The sequence below is a fragment of the Mesocricetus auratus genome, unplaced genomic scaffold, assembly GCF_017639785.1.
Source record: "Mesocricetus auratus isolate SY011 unplaced genomic scaffold, BCM_Maur_2.0 Super-Scaffold_2245, whole genome shotgun sequence".
Classification (NCBI taxonomy): Eukaryota; Metazoa; Chordata; class Mammalia; order Rodentia; family Cricetidae; genus Mesocricetus; species Mesocricetus auratus.
In genome coordinates, this window is record NW_024429180.1 from 19288900 (window position 1) to 19307148 (window position 18249).

Consider the following 18249-nt stretch of genomic DNA (forward strand, 5'->3'; position numbering starts at 1 on the left):
AGCTAGACTTCCACTGTTCAGTCTTTTATATGCCCCCTAGCCATGCCCAAAAGTGGGCTGGCTAGAGACGTAGTTCACCGCCTACGTCCAAAGTGGGTGTGGTTAGTGGTGAGGTAAACCATCCTTTTATTACCTCATCTGTATGCTCCTCTAGTAAGTCATGTGTTTAATAGCAGAGCACTGTTTCCTCCTACAGATCTACTACCTAAGGCCCCAGAGATTGCTGAGCCCTCCTCACCGACACCACATTCAGGGGGTTTGGATCGGTCCCATGCTGGCCTCTCAGCCATCAGTCTGGGGTCCAAGAGCTCCCCCTTGTCAGAGAAAGTGGGAAGCACCCTTGAACAAATTGGTACAGGAGCTTTCAAATTCTTAACTCTAAAAAAGTATCCTATGGCTCTCAGTACGGTTAAGTATACACAGAAGTGTACATATTTTGTACTTCTAATACATAAATATTCATGTTTTTAGCATGTGTATACATATATATGTCCAAGTTTCTTATCTGTAATTTTGATTTCCCTTCTAACAAATCTCATTGATAATTTCTAAGAACTAAAATTTGATACTGAGCAATAGCAGTAGTTTAATAAAGGTAAGTTACACAGAATAATTTCTTATTTTTGTTATTGACTGTAAATTTGAAGGCTGCATATCTATGAAGAAGACTTTTGATTCAGACACAGTGATCAGCAGTCTGTTATTTCATTTAAACTCACTTGTTCAGAAGAGCGAATGATGTTATCAACTATATCTAAGAACGGTGAAGGAAATTTTCTATATATGGGCAATAATTTGCACATTCACTAAGATTTTTTTTACAATTTTTAAAATCTTTATTTTATATACCCATAAACTTGTGCACAGTTTTCAAATCCAAATCTTACTGAACAAGGAAGCTAAAATCAATAAAACAAACATGAACTTAGAACATTTAGTCTCTAGGAAACATTTGTGAAACAGAAAAATAAAATACGATTTTAATATATTGACAGTACAATCTCAGAGCACTTAAAATGTTACTAGAGGTCTTTGTTCACTTTATTGTGTATGCAATTATTTTTAGCAAAGGCTCAACTGATGTTGCATCGTTGATAAAGATACCAATAATACTAGTGTCTCCATTTTCTCTTTGGGTCAAAGAAAAATTTTAAAGGACTTCTCTGTCACTTTTGGTAAAAAGTGATCCTATAGTTAGGGAGGGAGAGTATGATGCAACACTTCAAGGAAATGCAGATGGATTCTATACTTCATTAGGTGCAGTAAACACACACACACACACACACACACATCTTCCCAAGAATTTTTCTCTTGTCAAACTCTGTGGGCCAGTGTCTCAATCTGTGAACACCAGGATGCTCTGTGTATTAAACCTACCATATATTTAAAACCCATATTGTGCCTTATCTAGAAATACGATCAAAAAGTGCCACCAAGTTAAGAGTTCTATGGCATTACGTCTTTTTCGCGTTCAGAATGTGGCTATGACAAACACTGGCTAGTATTTTTTTGAGGCAAACCAAATAGCTGCACAGGGAAAGTTAATTGTCTTATTCTGGAAGAGGAAATAATTCTAAAACAAATAATGTACAGGAGACACAAGTAACAAATTACCACTTACGATCTACAAAGTAAGACTTGCCATTCAACTGGAAAGAAGCTGAGTCGCATTTGATAAATAAAGTACACAATTTCAGGGCAGCAAGTGGCTGCCGTATCAGTACATCATGGGAAATGATGCTTAAGCTACAACTACAAAAGCAAGCAGAAGCCGGTTTTATGTCTGAGAACATTGGCAATACGCAAGCCGGCAGCAGTTCCGTCACCCTCAGAAATCAGGAGTGAAATCACACAGACTCAGATTTTCCACCCACTGGCATTTGTCATAAGCATGAATGGACTCTCTGAGCACGGCCATCAGCTGCTAAAATGAGTCCTAGCATAAATCATAGAAAAGCATATTCTAATTTATTTGAAAACACTTTAATTGCAACATGAAGTTTGTAGTAACATTCCAAGAGATTTACTAAATGTGTCTTCCCAACCTGGGGGCGGGAAGAGCCTATTCTTCGGTGTTGTTAATAAGCCAGAGACTAGAAATTCAATTATTCTTTAGTGTGGGACAATACTTCTTTGCTAGTATCAGAAAACAGGGGCTTGTCCTGAGTAGTGTTATCTTTTAGGCATTCTTCTCCATATTAAATGCATCAGAAAAACTAGACCTAGGTACCATTAGTGGTTAAAGAAACTGAGGCAAGCAACCCAAGGTTACAGAGTTCTGTGATAAAATCAGGCTTAAAGGCCAGAGAGTGCAGTATGAGTGTCTGCTGCTAACAGCTGGGCAAAGTACACGTGATCTTTTTCAACTCTGTTGTTTCCTTAGGTTATTAATGTAATCATATCATTTCTCCCATCCTTCCCTCCCTCAAGCCCTCCTATGTACCTTTCTTTTTTTCTGTCTCAAATTCACGGCCTCATTTTTCAGTAATTGTTGCTACATACGTAAGCATGTATTTAAACATGTCTATTCCTAGATATATAAATATAGTCCTCCTAGTCTGTGTAATGTTGCTTGTTTGCATGCCTCAGGCCTGGCCATTTGGTATTGAATAGGCACAATCAACTTTTGAAAGCACAGCGTTCTCACTCACATGTGGGGGATGGCACTTTAGAATTAGACCCAATAGATGGGAAAATATAAACCAAGTTCTTGGTAAGAGCGCGACACAAAAACTTTGGATGCTTACATGCATTCTCATGATTTTTGATTGCCTTGTGATGAAGACGAGGTTTAGGGAATACTGACGTGCATCTTATTATGTGTTAACTACTAAAAAGCTGTGCTAAGCCCAAGCATGGGCGAGCACCGGAGAAATGAAGATGAACAGATGACATCTGCTTCAGGGCAAAAAGAAGGCAAAAAGTCAACTGAATTAGGAAAATTAAATTCTTCATTTGGTAGCTACAGGAAGATTACCAGACACGTGAAATGAAGGAACTTTTAGGCAGTTCTTTAAATGTAGCACATGACAGGGTCTCATCAGTCTAGAACTGAAACCTTGTTGCTAATGAAGAGCTACTGACTTTTTACTTCTCGATTAGATAATATTTCAAATTTGTAGTTTTATAAAATTTTAAACATCATTCTAATCCTATGCTTTGCCCAGGAATTAGTACCAAACTTAATGAAACTTTTTCAATGAAAAGGTGATGTTTAGTAGTAACACATAATCAGATGCATGTCAGTATTTCTAAATCTTGTCATCACCACGTTTCAATAATACAGTTACAATATCATAGTTATCTATACATATGCAAAAACTGTGATTGTATATAACACATGTATGGAAATACATGGGCTTCTTTAATAGCTATGAGCATGTTAAGTATATTAGTGACTGGAAAGCATCTAATAGACCAGATTAAGTTAGCAATACTACACTCAAATTTCTAGCAGTTCTAGATAACATAACCTCTTAATTCACCAAGAATTCTTCATGCAAAGGCTTTTTGAAAAATCTGAAAGTACATTTTATGATAGTAACGCTCATCCACTCAAAGTTACAATGCTTCCAGTTTCTCTTATCTGGGAAACAAGTGCTCATATAGATACTTTTAGCTAGAGATTTAAGAGTGTTTATATTATCCCTTTTAATGTGTGTGCTGAGTAGTACTCCATTGTGTAAATGTACTACATCTTCTCTATCCACTCATCAGTTGATGAGCATTTAGGTTGCTTCCAGGTCCGGGCTATTACAAATAATGCAAATGGGTGGCACTAGAAGAAACCATCCTGAGTGAGGTAACCCAGTCACAAAAAGACAAGCATGGTATGTACTCACTCATATATGGATTTTAGGCATGAAACAGGGGAGTGCTATCCTACAATCCCACAGCCAGAGAGTCTGGGAAACAGGGAGGACCCTAAGAGAGATATGCATGGTAACCCAGAGAAAGGGAACAGGACAGGATCTTCTGAGGGCACTGGGAGCAGAGGGGGTGAGGAAGCTGGGAGAAAGAGAATGGGTGAAGAGGAGGGGAGAGGAGGACATGGGGGAGCAGGAAAGTTGAGTCAGGGGAAGAACAGAGGAGAGCAAGATGAGACAAACCATAATAGAAGGAGCCATTATAGGTTTGAAGAGAGATCTGGCACTAGTGAGATGTCCAGAGGCCTACAAGGATGACACCAACTGGCAATCTAACCAACAGTGGAGAGGCTACCTTAAATGTCCTTCCCTGATAACTTGATAGACAACTTCCTTGTGTGCCATCCTAGAGCCTTCATCTAGTGGCTGAAGGAAGAAAAGGCAGACACCCACAGCTAAACACTGAACTGAACTCCTGGAACCCAGTAAAAGAGAGAGAGGAGTGATGAGCAAAGGGGTTATGACCTGGTGAGTGAAACCCACAGAATCAGTTGACCTGAACAAGGGGGAACTCATAGACCCCAGACTGATGACTAAGAGGCCAGCATGGGACTGATCCAGACCCCCTGAATGCATTCTTTGGGGTCTCAGGCAATAGATCAGCATTTAGCCCTGTCATCCAGATAGACTTTGGGAACCCATTCCATGTGTGGGGATAATGTCTCCACCTGGACACATGGGGGAGGGCCTAGGCCCTGCCACGGATCATATGACAGACTTTCAAGATCCCCCATGAAGGGCCTCACCCTCCTTGGAGAGTGGAGTGGGGGTTGGAGGAAGGGGGAATAGGAGAGGAAGGGAGGAAGAGCCAACTGGGATTGACATGTGAAGCAAACTTGTTTCTAATTTAAATTAAATTTAAAAAAGAGGGAAAAAACACTGAAAAACAAAATGTGTATGCTTACCTGATACAAGCTAGCTAGGTACCAAAATAATGATTTTGGAAAACAAGGGAGGCATGACAAATAAGTCATCTAAGGCAATGTGAGACAAGAAGCAGAAAACCCAGGCCTGTACAATTTGTTTGATATAATACAGTAGAGCAACACTTATTCATTTTTCAAGTGATACTTTATCAATATGTTTCTCTTAATTATATCCTCTAGAAGGTAGGTAATGAATTACTACATTTTAACATCTGTGCATTTTGTTTAATTTGTGTAAGTGGGTGTGTGTATGTGTGTGTGTGTGAGAGTGACAGAGACAGAGGGACACAGACAGACAGAGAGATGGACATGTGTACTTCAGAAAACAACTCATGGAAGTTGCTTTTTCTACTGTGAGGACTCTGGATATTCAGCTCAGATTATCAGGCTTAACAGCAAGGCTCCTTTCCCACTGAATGATCTCACTAGTCCTCATTGCTACATTTGAGGAAGCTTTCTATCCTAAAGAATGAAAATGAAGGAAGGAATAAAGAAGGTAGCTGGTTACGTAGCTAAGACTCTTCCTTCAGGAGAACAGAGCAATCCTGTCTTGGAACTGCTGCCACCTGTGTACATGAAACTTTCCTAACAAAACCAGCTTCTGAGGAGAGAAATCACAATTCTTTCTTTAAAATAAAAAAGATTTCTTTATTTTTCATTTCACCTGCAATGGTGATTTTGCCTGCATGGATGTCTGCATAAGCATAAGGGTGTCGGATCCCCTGGAACTGGAGCTACAGATAGTTGTGAACTGCCATGTTGGTGCTGGGAATTAAACCCAGGTCCCCTGGAAGAGCAGCTGGTGTTCTTAACACTGAATCATTTCTCCAGCCCTGAAACCACATTTCTTAACTCATCATAAATCTTTTCCGTCAACCTCTCTTTAAACTAGAACTGCAACTGGTCATAAGGTAATTGTGTTTGTTCCTACGTGATCAGCAGCAGCTTCCCTACACTTCTGCTAACTTAGTAGCTCAGTGTCTTGGCTTCTGCAATAAGCTTAGAAACCTTTGCTTTCAATCTACTGTATTTGCGGGGGAGGCACTTAGTGTATTCGTGCCAGTTTTGGAAAAATACTCCCTCAAACTGTTGAAGCAGATGCACCCAGGCTTAGGAAGTTTTCTGTAGAACTGTGTTCACTAAGTAGGACATGCCATTTCCTCTTGGGTAACACCCAAGTTTTAAGACTTTTCCCCAGGGTCTGATTTCTGAGGTAATAGATCTCGTCACTATCCCCAGGGTAGATGTCTCAGAAGTAACAGCAGCACAAAAGGCTGTCTTCTGATATCGTCATAACAGATCCTACATGAGGCACCATGGGTTTGTGCCTTGGTGTCATGTAACAATGTGCCTCTCTGGAGTGTTCCCAGGAGTACATCTGTCTTCACTCCCCATCCCTTTCCACCTAGTCAAATATCACCATTTTATAATCTCAGTCTCCGTGAATACTTACTTAGACCATTTTTAATTGCTGTGCTTAAATATCTGAGAGAACTACTTAAAGAGGGGTTTTGGGGTTTTTTGGGGTTTTTTTTTGGTTTTTTTGTGCCTCATGGTTTCAGTAGTTTCTATCCATCATGGAGGGATGGCACAGTACCTCACAGCAGTTCATATCATGGCACCCAGGAGTCAGAGAGAGTGACATACTCACAGTGTGCTCATCTACTCTCTTAGCCATTTCTCTGTCCAAACAAGTTGACAAAATTAAGCATCACAGTGACATGTTGCTTAAAGATTTACCATAGCATTTTAATATTCTTACAGAGTAACTGTATTTGTTATTATTAAGAAATAATCTCCTATAAGGCAGGCATCTGAACAAAAAATGAATAATTTCATTGACATTGTCAAAGTCAAGACAGTAATCAGACTTGGTCAATCAGACTGACTGACATTTGCACATTTCCAAAAGTTTTTATCTAGTGGAGAAATAAGATAATTTAAGGCTATATGTAATGAGAAATAGGCTATAATATAACACAGGGAATGCTAGCAGCTATAGGGAGAACCTTGGGAAGGAAAAATATCAGAAAAGACTTCTTCAAAAAGATAGAAGCTGTTAAGAGACAAAGCTAAGATACAGAAAATGGAGGTCGGGCTGGGCATTGGTGGCACACGCCTTTAATCCCAGCACTCAGGCAAATCTCTGTGAGTTCGAGGTCAGCCTGGTCTACAAAAAAAATGGAGGTCAGTGTTATCTGTAAGGAGGAAGCACTTTATGTAAGAGCAGCCTCGTGATCAACATTAGGAAATTGGATAATAGAGCATAATACAAGATTGGTTTTGCAACAGAGAGAATTGAAGGTAGAATTCCCGGAAGAAATGAGGCCAGAATAGTTAACAAAGGTTGATGATGATGGAAATGCTGAATCATGTATGGAGTCTAATCTTTATTCTTGGGACAGTGAAAATCATTGAAATGTTTTGGCGGAGCATAACAGGAATTTGAGTTAGAGTTTAGAAAGATCATTTTTAAAAATTTTGAAATTATGTTATCCATTCAAAGAGAATATTATGAAGTGATACAAAGTTATTTGAAAGACTTCTACAGTCATTCAGACCAGTTTAGACGACATAATGAAAAACTGTGAAATAATAGCACAAAAAATTGCTTTACAGAGGAATTTCACAGGTATCATTTTAATAGACTGTGGCTATCTCTGTTGGAAACTGGGTTAATTGTTAAATAGTATTAACTAAAATAGAGGTATCAAAAGAGGTGCAGTTTGACGGGACATCAACATTAGCTGGCTCAGAGCAAGCATATCAAGTGTAGGCATGGAACATCTTAGGATTGGAGTTATCCAGGCAGGTAAGACGCATATACACACTCAGAATTCAAGGGGAAGATCTGGGACAGCTTCATGATTTGGGACTCAATAGCAAAAGCAGAATACATGATTATTTAATGGAAGGTATATATTAAGAAAGCTGATACATGTAAATATACCACATTTTCTCTATCCACTCTTCGGGTGAGGGGCATCTAGGTTTCTTCCAAGTTCTGGCTATTACAAATAATGCTGCTATGAACATAGTGGAACAGACATCCTTATTGTATGAATGGGCATCTCTTGGATATATGCCTAAGAGTGGAGTTTCTGGGTCTTCTGTTAGATCTATTCCCATTTTTCTGAGGAGTCTCCATACTGACTTCCAAAGTGGCCAAACAAGTTGGCACTCCCACCAGCAATGGAGGAGTGTTCCCCTTTTACCACATCCTCTCCAGCATAAATTGTTGTTGGTGTTTTTGATTTTAGCCATTTTGACAAGAGTGAGATGGTATCTAAGAGTTGTCTTGATTTGCATTTCCTGGATGGCTAAGGATGTTGAGCACTTTCTTAAGTGCCTTTCAGCCATTTTAGACTCCTCTATTGAAAATTCTCTATTTAGTTCTGCAGCCCACTTTTTAATTGGATCCTTTGGTGTTTTGGAGACTTGCTTCTTGAGTTCTTTGTAAATTTTGGAGATCAACCCTCTGCCAGATGTGGGATTAGTGAATATTTTTTCCCATTCTGTGGGCTGCCTTTTTGTCTTGCTGACCGTGTCCTTTGCCTTACAGAAGCTTCTCAGTTTCAGGAGGTCCCATGTATTAATTGTTGTTGTTCTCACTGTCTGTGCTACTAGTGTTATGTTCAGGAAGCTGTCTCCTGTACCAATTCGTTCAAGGGTACCACCCACTTTCTCTTCTAAGAGGTTCAGTGTGGCTGGATTTATGTTGAGGTCTTTGATCCATTTGGACTTAAGTTTTGTGCATGGAGATAGACATGGATCGATCCACAGTCTTCTACATGCCAGCCTCCAGTTATGCCAGCACCATTTGTTGAAGATGCTTTCTTTATTCCATTGTATATTTTTAGCTTCTTTGTCAGCAGAAAAAAATAATGGAATCCTGAGATTTGCAGGCAAATGGATGACACTAGAAGAAACCATCCTGAGTGAGGTAACCCAGTCACAAAAAAAGAAACATGGCATGTATTCTCTCATATATGGATTTTAGACATAGATCTGGGGAGTGCCAGCCTACAATCCCATGGCCAGAGAGTCTGGGGAACAGAAACTTCATTCAGTGGCTGATGGAAGAAGAGGCAGACTCCCACAGCTAAGCACTGAGCTGAACTCAAGAAAGCCAGTAACAGAGAGGGATAACCAAAGGGATTAAGACTGGGCTGGTTTAACCCCCAGAAACAGCTGACCTGACAAGGGTTAACTTTTGAATCCCAGGCTGATGCCTGGTAATCCAGCATGGGGCTGATCAAGACCCCCTGAATGGGGGTGTCAGTGAGGAGGCCTAGGCAATCTATGGGGCCTTTGGTAGTTGACCAGTATTTATTCCTGGCATACAAATGGACATTGGGTGCCCATCCCACAATGAGAGATGCACTCTCACCCTGGACTCTTGGGGGAGGTTCTAGGCCCTGCCTTGGATGAAATGACAGACTATGGACACCCCCATGGAAGAACTCACCCTCCCTGGTGAAAGGAGGGGGTATTGGGTGGGTGGTGGGAGGGGGCTGGAAGGAGGACAGGGAAAGGGAGAGGGACGTGAGATTGACATGTGAAGAAACTTGTTTCTAATTTGAATTTAAATTTAAAAATAAAATTTTTGATATAAAAAAAGAAAGCTGATACGACCTAAGAAAGAGCCCCTAAAATCCATCATCTTCTACACATTTATTCATTTATGTCATGCTTTACATAAAATTGTTTTGTGGATTGTTAGGCAAGGAAAAAATATAATCTGTATAAAAAACCGAGAGTCAAAGAGGTTCCATACTAAAACACGGTGCTGCTGTTATGTGTGAGAACTGGGCCTAGCTCTGAAGCTCAGCTCAGAAATCTCTACTGTGTCCATTTATCTCTGGTTTACATTACACATACTTATCTACTTATCAGAACCATGGGAAGCAAGAATTTCCTCGATAGGCAATCCCTGTTCTTTTACTTCAGCTGTCCTTAGCTTTCCTAAACTGTCTTGATTTTGACAATGTCAATGAGCCATAACTCTTTGACAATGAATGATATAGACACATATCCTAAATCATACTGTAGTTTACAATAAAAATGTCAATGATATCCTTTAGGATTTAAACAGAGAAGAAGTTTGTTTATAGTCTTTCTAGAAAACAAAAGAGTCCACACTTCTTGCAACAGCCTTGTAGATAAATAATAGAACTGGTTTGACCTCATTCTTATGCCAGTATTTCCAGATAAATCCCTCTTGTTAACCTAAACAGCCTCCAGAGCTGTTGTCAAAGTCTAGAGATCCGTGTCTCTACTCATGTTAATTGTTGCTACTCCATCCACCGCCTCAGTTCAAGCCTTTGCTGACGACAGGTTATTCCCAGATTCTACCTTCCTGCTTGCGACTTGTGACAGAAGTCTCTGAGAAGTTTTGTAACTTCACATTGTTTGCCACAACTAGCAGCTAAACATAATATCAACAAATTCCTTTCCTACAGTATTTCATTTTGTTAAAATATTTTTGTTGCCTTCATAAAGTGACTGTAAATTTTCTCAGGATGATTTATGCAGTTCTCTTGATAACCCCCTGCATAATTCTTAGTTTTATGGGAATCAAGCTTCTTCATAGCACTTAGGTGAAACTTTGTAACTCCATCCATGATAGATTGTCATCCTGTATTATTGATGGTTTAACCACAGACTTTTTACTCCTTTAGAATAAAGACTTATTTTGTATACCTAGATTCTACTCTGCTCCTACCATAAAGCCAGGATAAAATAAATATACAGTGAACAAATGGATGAAAAAAGAAAGACACTTGATTTGCTGTTACTGTTTATCTGCATCCCTTTTCAACCAACAATTCCTAAAGTTCTCAAAGTATTCATATGTAAAAATATGAAGGGAAATACATTAAAGCATTTCATTAATTTATAGCAACATTGAAACCTAATTACATAGCTGTGTACAAGACAATTACATGGAAATATATAAAAAATAACTAATAGAAACCAAATTTTAAAAGTATTTTTGAATCATGCATCAGAGGACTCATTAATTTTAAAAATTATTCCTAAACTAAACATAAGTCAAACAAAAATCTAAACAGATAGTCTATGGAATTTGACAAATTCTAAAATGTTTGATCTTGAAACAAAGATTACCATTCAAACTCAGACCAGAGCTGTGGTTCTTATTCAGTGGTGGAAGGAATTCTAACATTCATGAGACTCTTGGTTTTCACACCAGTAACTTCCAAACAAACTAAATAAATAAATAGAGACTCAGGCCTTATAAGAAAGGTATTCTACAGTGAGATAGCAAATCAAAGACAGGCACATAGACCAGAAGAAACAAGGAAACATATTCAGAGACTGCCCTGTAATTAGAATTATCACCTAACTTGTACCAATTTATACCAAAGGCAACAATATAGTACAGCTAGAAAGATGCTCTTTTGTTGTTGTTGTTGTTGTTGTTTTTCAAGACATGGTTTCTCTGTATTGTTTTGGAGGCTGTCCTGGAACTTGCTCTGTAGACCAGGCTGGCCTCGAACTCACAGAGATCGGCCTACCTCTGCCTCCCGAGTGCTGGGATTAAAGGCATGCACCACCAACACCTGGTGAAAGATACTCTTTTTACATGAATGGTTTTGAGTTAATATCTATACGAAAAATGGTGAGTCGTAGCCCCTTCCCAACCTCAAACAATATATAACATCAGTTTTAATGCTGGGGGAGCTACCTGTGAAAGTAAACCAATAAGACTCTTTAGAAATACAAGTCTTCATGATTACAAGAAAAGATCATTTCAATAAGGTATGAAAGGTAGGCACTTTGGGACTATTAGATGGCTCAGTCAGAAAAGTGCTTGACACCACACCCAACAATCCAGTCTGCTACCCCAGATGTTTGAAAAACAAATAGCCCACAACGTCTAGGAACACTGAGATTTTATAAGTTGTGATAATTTATGCAACAGAATAAATTAAGGCGCGAAGCCATGAGACTGCAGCCAGACACAACAACACAAACAGAGCTCTATGAACATTGCAGGGATGGAGCAGAAGACACCAACTGTGAGAGAGAGTATGCTGCCAGAAGGTACTCAGAGAAGCATCGCCGAAGGGAAGAAAGTTAATTTTGGGTTTTGGAAAGCCACACAACAGGGACCAATAGGAAGTAGAGGGCACAGAGCCCTTTGGGAGGTTGGGAACATGTATATGTCCCTGTGAAAAGCAGTTAAACTGTGTGTCCACCTTCATGCAGTTTGCAGCCTGCACAGCCCAGTCACAAGAATTAAAAGTCCATCAGGGAGTCAAACTCCCAATTCCTGACTTTCGATCTGTTCATTTTACAAGGGCTCTACAATTCTGATCGTGGTTGGTAGTCTTGGACACAGGTGTGCGTTCTTCAGTAATGGAAACCAGTAATTCATATCACTAAAGACCTAAAACTTTTGTTGTTGACAAGACATCTCCGGGGGTGGTTTCTCCTGAGATGCCCCACCCCTCTTTGTTTCTCAGAACCGTTTTAATCTATCTCCTCCCTTTACACAGGAAGGGTTTTCCACAGTCAGTGTTTTCTTCCATGAAGCTCAGAGCCACCAAGTTTTTGTCATTCACAAGAAGCCCTGCGTGCTCCCAGAACTGAAGTTTCCCAGGCTGAGTCACCCTGGGAATGTTCCAAAGCTAGTGGCTTTAAAGTTCTCATAAACCACATAAACTCCAAGTCTTCAGGCAAAACCAGACTCCTGTGTCTGATAGGACACAGCGCCCATGTTGCCTCTTCTCACTTTTAGTCTGACTTTCCATTCAAATCTTTCTAGTACCTTCCCCACTGCCTAATAATTTTCATTTTGATTGAACCAGTTTTCATTTGTGAGTCTTTGAAACACATTTCTCACACTCCAAAGAAACTTCATGTCCATAGATATTCTGTTTATTCATTTTTTTTTATTTGCCTGTTTGTCTTTTTTAAGATGGGTAGGTCAGTGGGGAGGATTAGGGAGGAGATGAGAGTGGAGAAAACATAATCAGAATATATTGTATAAAAGTAAGTGATACTCAATAAGAAAAGACTAAGTCCTACAGTACTAAAGTCAAGTTTCAATGTTCTCATTGATCATCAGTGTTACAATTTTTGATGCAAACAATGATGACTTGGTTTTAACTAAATATAATGAAGGTTCTTGCTCTGTGAAGAACTGTGTATCTGTCAAACTTTTCCTTACATGCTATTGTACTTTCCCTTTGCCAGTTTGGAAGAAAAATTTGAGCCTCAGAATCAGCTGTGAGTTTACTTGTTTACATTTTTTGTTTCTTTGCTACACCTTTTAAAAATTTAATTTCACTTTTAAAGTTTTAGTTTTGTGATCATAATTACATTTCTCTCTTGTTTTTCCTCGCTCTAAACCCTCCTGTGTACCCCTTGCCCTCCTCATTTCAACCCATGACCTCTTGAGACCTCCAGCTGTCCACAGACACAGCCGCCTTGCTCAGAGATGGCAATCACACCTGACAGAGCCTGCTGGTACAAGCCGTTCACCTACTGCTTGGGGTGGAAGCAAAAGAATCGGAACTTGAAGATCATTCTTCTTGGTGAGTTTGAAGCCTGAGAGACTTGAAATCTGTCTCATAAAATAAACAGACAAAGCTCATGGACTAGCTATGTATAGAGAGAGTTGGGGGTGTCTGGCTAAGTTTGTAAGATCCTGTATTAAAAAAAGAAAGAAAAAAGCACTCGGGAGGCAGAGGCAGTCGGGTCTCTGTGAGTTTAAAGCTACCGTGGTCTAGAAGAGCGAGTTCCAGGATAGCCAGGGCTACACAGAGAAACCCTGTCTCGAAAAACAAAACAAACAAAATAAAACAAAACAAAAAACCAAGGGATACGGGCCAGTGTTAGGAAACTCACCTCATGTTTTCAAGGCGCAAGGATCAATCCCCAGCTTGACAAAACACACACACACACACACAAACACACACACACACACACACACACACACATGCACACACACAAACACACACACACATGCACACACACAAACACACACACACACACAAACACACACACACAAACACACACACACATGCACACACACACACGCACACACACACACAAAACCTTTTTTTTTTCCTCTCAGGGTGTGAGCATACAGTTTCCTAGTCTTTTCTCTCAAAGTGGCTGATCACATTGATCAAAGAAAAATGTGAATTCTCATCCTTCCCTCCATCCTTTCCTTCTTGTCTTCATTTTTCTCCCTTTTCCCTCACAGTTTTTCACTTAACCTTTAGAAAACCAAATATCTAACACTTTAGAAAAAAATCTAAATATATGATAGTATTTTATGAATTCTATTAAAACCACAGAAGCAGACCTTGGAAGCACAGAGCAAATGAATAGTTACTCATCTGTGAAAAGTAAATACTTTCCAATGTTTTTTAAGGACAAGATAATTAAAATGTAGCAGGACCAAGTCTGAATAAAGTTTGGCCATCTAGAACTACAATCTATGGACTTTGCTTCTTGGTTTTAAAATGAAATCTAACTCAATTCCCAATTTCAGCTCTTGAGCTAGTCTTCTTGTTTTCAGTCCCATTTTTTATTAAAGATCTCTACTCTCTCACTGCTACAATCATCCTGGATGAAATTCCACCTTGACTCCCCTTTTCGCTTGCAATTTATATCATCAGATATTCATTCCTCCTGTGAAAGAACCATGAGGAGCTTACCACCTTGGCCCGCAGATGTTAAGAAACAGTAACATTGATAAATATGTACCCAACCCCCAAAAGTGATTTAGCTACCAATAATTCACTTTGAAAAGGAAATTTGAAAACTTGCACATTTTTCACCAAAACCAGTAAAATTGGAGCAAATCCAAATAAGGAAGTTAAAGAGACAGATGCTGAAAAGTATAAGATACTGATGAGAGAGATTAAAGCAAACATACAGAAATAAAGTTCCTGTGTTCAAATCCTGAAGTATTACTGTTACTGTTATCGCAAAAACCCCAAGCAACCTGCTAATTCAGTACAATCCCTGTCAAAATGGATACATTTTACATAAACAGAACAGCACTGCTAAAATTCTCAAGCAGACACAGAAGACCACAGATAGACAAGGTAATCTTGAGCAAGGCAAAGGTGGAGGATCACTTTCCCTCTTTTAATATGTATGAGAAGGTGTTCTCCTGGCATAAAAGCACACAGGCAAATGGAATAGAATAAAGAGCTCAGAGCTTCACACCTGATATCAGCTGAACCCCCTCAAGGATGCCAAAGTACACAGTGGGGGGGGGGGAGTCGCGTCAATAACTGATGTTGGCAAAACTGGATATGGTAATGGAAAAGAATGAAATCATACCATGCTCTCTCAATGTTCACTCAAAATGGTGTAAGGTTTGATTGTAGGATCTGAACCTAATAAGCTCCTAAAGAAAATGTACAAGAAAATCCTCCTTCATAATGGTTCTTTGGTGATGGTCTCTTTGACATACTAACAGAAGCGTGTGAAGCAAAACGAGGTTAGCAGTTTCTATCAAACTCTAACAGCATCAACAAAAGCCTTTTTGCAAAGCAACAGGGATAATTAACAGAACGGCAAGAAACCCTAGAGGGCAGAAGAAAATATTTGCAATGATGGGAGATGTCCTTCTGTATATTTGTTTGTCTTATTGGTTGATGAGTAAAGCTCTGCTTGGCTAGTGGCCAGGCAAGAAGGATAGTCAGGGCTACCAGACAGGAGAACTCTGGGAAGTGTAGGTAGAAAGGAGTCATCATGTGAGTCTGGGAAGAGAAGAGGCATTCTCCGGTAAGATACGACACGTAAGAAATACATAGATTAATAGTAATGGGCCCAGGGTGGCGGGACCCTGCTTAACATTGTGGTTCCCACATCTGATAAAGACTTAATGTCCAAAATCATAGGGGATATCTAAAATACAGTGACAAGTCCATCAACGCTTGTCCCCTCGCCATGCATCACTGGGGTCTGCTCAGCCAATCATGTGGCTACAGAGCAGTCACAGCCCCGCAGCTGACTTATGCTTACAGTCGGTCTCCCTCTTTCAATAGGAAAATGTCATCAGGGTACTGGGCTTTGCTAGAATCTTTGGTATTTGTGTCTAATATTTAACATTCTTCATTTTCCCATAGGTCTGGAATTTAAACTTCTTGCAATATAACCATCTAGTTTATCTCTAAATCTGCATATATAAAATATATCTTTGTTCTAGCGTTGATGATGGAAAAATACAACCATAAAAGGAAATATTCTTTTTGAAGCTTCCTCAATAAGCACGTGTACTTTTTCCTTTCTTTTAACATTGTTTTTTATATTACTTAGCAATTAAATTTTAACATTTCTCAAAACTCATTAGAAAATTGAAATTTTCATCAGTTCCCAAAAAGTTCTGGAAATCCATGTTTATACACAGCTTGGAAAAACAAAGATGAATATTAGCAAGACATTCCAATCAATCTTGCACAGGTCAAAAACCCCACTTTTTTTTCTAACATCATGTCCCTTATTTATTTACAGCCCCAGATAAGTGCCAGCTTCTGGTGTTGGAAGAATGCAGCTGACCTCATAGACACATTTCTGTGCGGGCAGTTATACTTTGAAGATGATAAAAAGTCCAGAGAAAATACCTCCCCTCTGTGATAGCAAGAGGCACTTTATGTACAAAAGGCAATGGTTTGGAACAGAGTCAGGCTCTAGAAAGCAAGACTGTAGTTTCTCATCATAAACACATTATTCCTGTTTAATCGAATGAGAATAGCGGAGATGGGGGAGGCTTTGAAAGTGAAATACATGTTCCTCATGACTTCCCTTGTGAACAGAGGCCTCAGATCAGCCTGCAGTGGACATCTGAAAGATTCATGTTGCCCCAGTGTGATGAATAATGGAACACAATGCATAATTGTCAGCAAGTTCTTAGAACCTTCTCAGACCCCAGCTACCATGCAGAATGCATTACCTCAGGCTCCGCAGGGTCACGAGGGAGGTAACCAAGTGTCGGGACAAGTAAATAGAGAGTATTGTCCCAAACCCCTGTCGTTATGGCAACCCTCTAGAAATGCCGGGATTTCATCTTCGCGTCTGCTTTCCCTGATCTGTGGGGAAAGAACAAATGGCCTCTGCAAACAGAAACCCTGGTTAGCTTCTAACTTTACAGTCCCACTGTAGACCTGTACACAGTCGACTGTTTTTGTTTCTTTTTTTGGTGTGTCTATAGCAAATATCATCGACTATTCTTGTGATATGAAAAGTACTTAATGATAGTTAACCTTTTGCAAAATGCAGTAACAGCACAGGAAATCTAATTAGATTACGTTTGTATTATAACTGATAGACATTTTAGTATCACATGGATGAATCAAACTCTCTCACTTCATGGACCAGTGAAAATTCTCTTCACAGTCTGAAGAACTCACAAGGATGACGGACCTCTGTCTGATGGAGAGAGATGGAAAACAGAATCCTGCTGTCCCCGACAGTGTATGCAGATTCCAGAGGGATGGGAGACTTAGGAAAAATTAGTGTGACTTCCTCTATGGCCCAACTTCTTGTTAAGGGAAAGTATTCAATTGTGTCCATGTATTAACTCAGGGGAAGAAGACATAGGGCTGTCTGACTCTCCAATAACCAGATAACCATGTTAGCTAATTCCTACACAACCTTCTCATCCCTCCTTACTGTATAGCATGCATTTCTATTTTCTTCCTTGAACTTAGTAAAACGTATTCTTTTTTGTTTCTTATTTTATAACTCTACCATTAAACATAAATTTTTAATTCAGAAAAGTGTGTTTGTTTTGTGTAACTTTCTTTTTCCTAAGACCCTGGACTGACACACACAAAAAAAAATTTACTGAGTATCTACTGAATAAATGAGTTAATGAATGACTCTTTCAAATCTTTTTCCTCAACCACAATTTGAAGGAAATACTATTTATTGTATAACATTTTCTTAATAATCTGAAACATTTTATGAAGTAAACATACAATTAAAATGATCTGTTGTAGTTGGACAGTGGTGAAGCCCATTATTCCCAGCACTAGGGAAGCAGAGGCAGGTGGATCTCTGTGAGTTCAAGCCAGTCTGGTCTATGCAGTGAGTTCTGAGTTAGACAAGGCTACATATGGAAACCCTATCTCTAATACCTACCCCTCAAAAGGGCTGCTGTAAAAAGTTACTCAGTATCAAGATGATCTTATCTCAGAGAAAGTATAAACTCAAGAAGAAAAATATTCTTTTATAAAATAAATCGTGTTAGTTAAATGAAGTGTGTGTGTGTGTGTGTGTAGATCACAGACCCCTCCTGGCAGCACGTATCTAAACTCACTTAGTCTTATGGCCAGTCCAAGGGCATAGATATACTTAGTATTGCTTAATATAACAGGGTTGTCACATATAGACTCTAACATTTA

General features: G+C 39.3%; 1 long non-coding RNA gene across 2 annotated transcripts; it reads left to right on the forward strand.

Moving 5' to 3' along the window:
* Positions 1-3792: 3792 nt before the first annotated feature.
* Positions 3793-17588, forward strand: LOC121137567. 2 transcript variants are annotated; one of them, XR_005874871.1, is made up of 4 exons: positions 3793-3830; positions 13076-13108; positions 13289-13416; positions 17240-17588. It is a non-coding gene; the product is annotated as an uncharacterized LOC121137567 (long non-coding RNA). The 2 variants fall into 2 exon arrangements; XR_005874861.1 differs by lacking the exon at positions 17240-17588 and adding an exon at positions 16358-17057.
* The last annotated feature ends 661 nt before the right edge of the window (positions 17589-18249 follow it).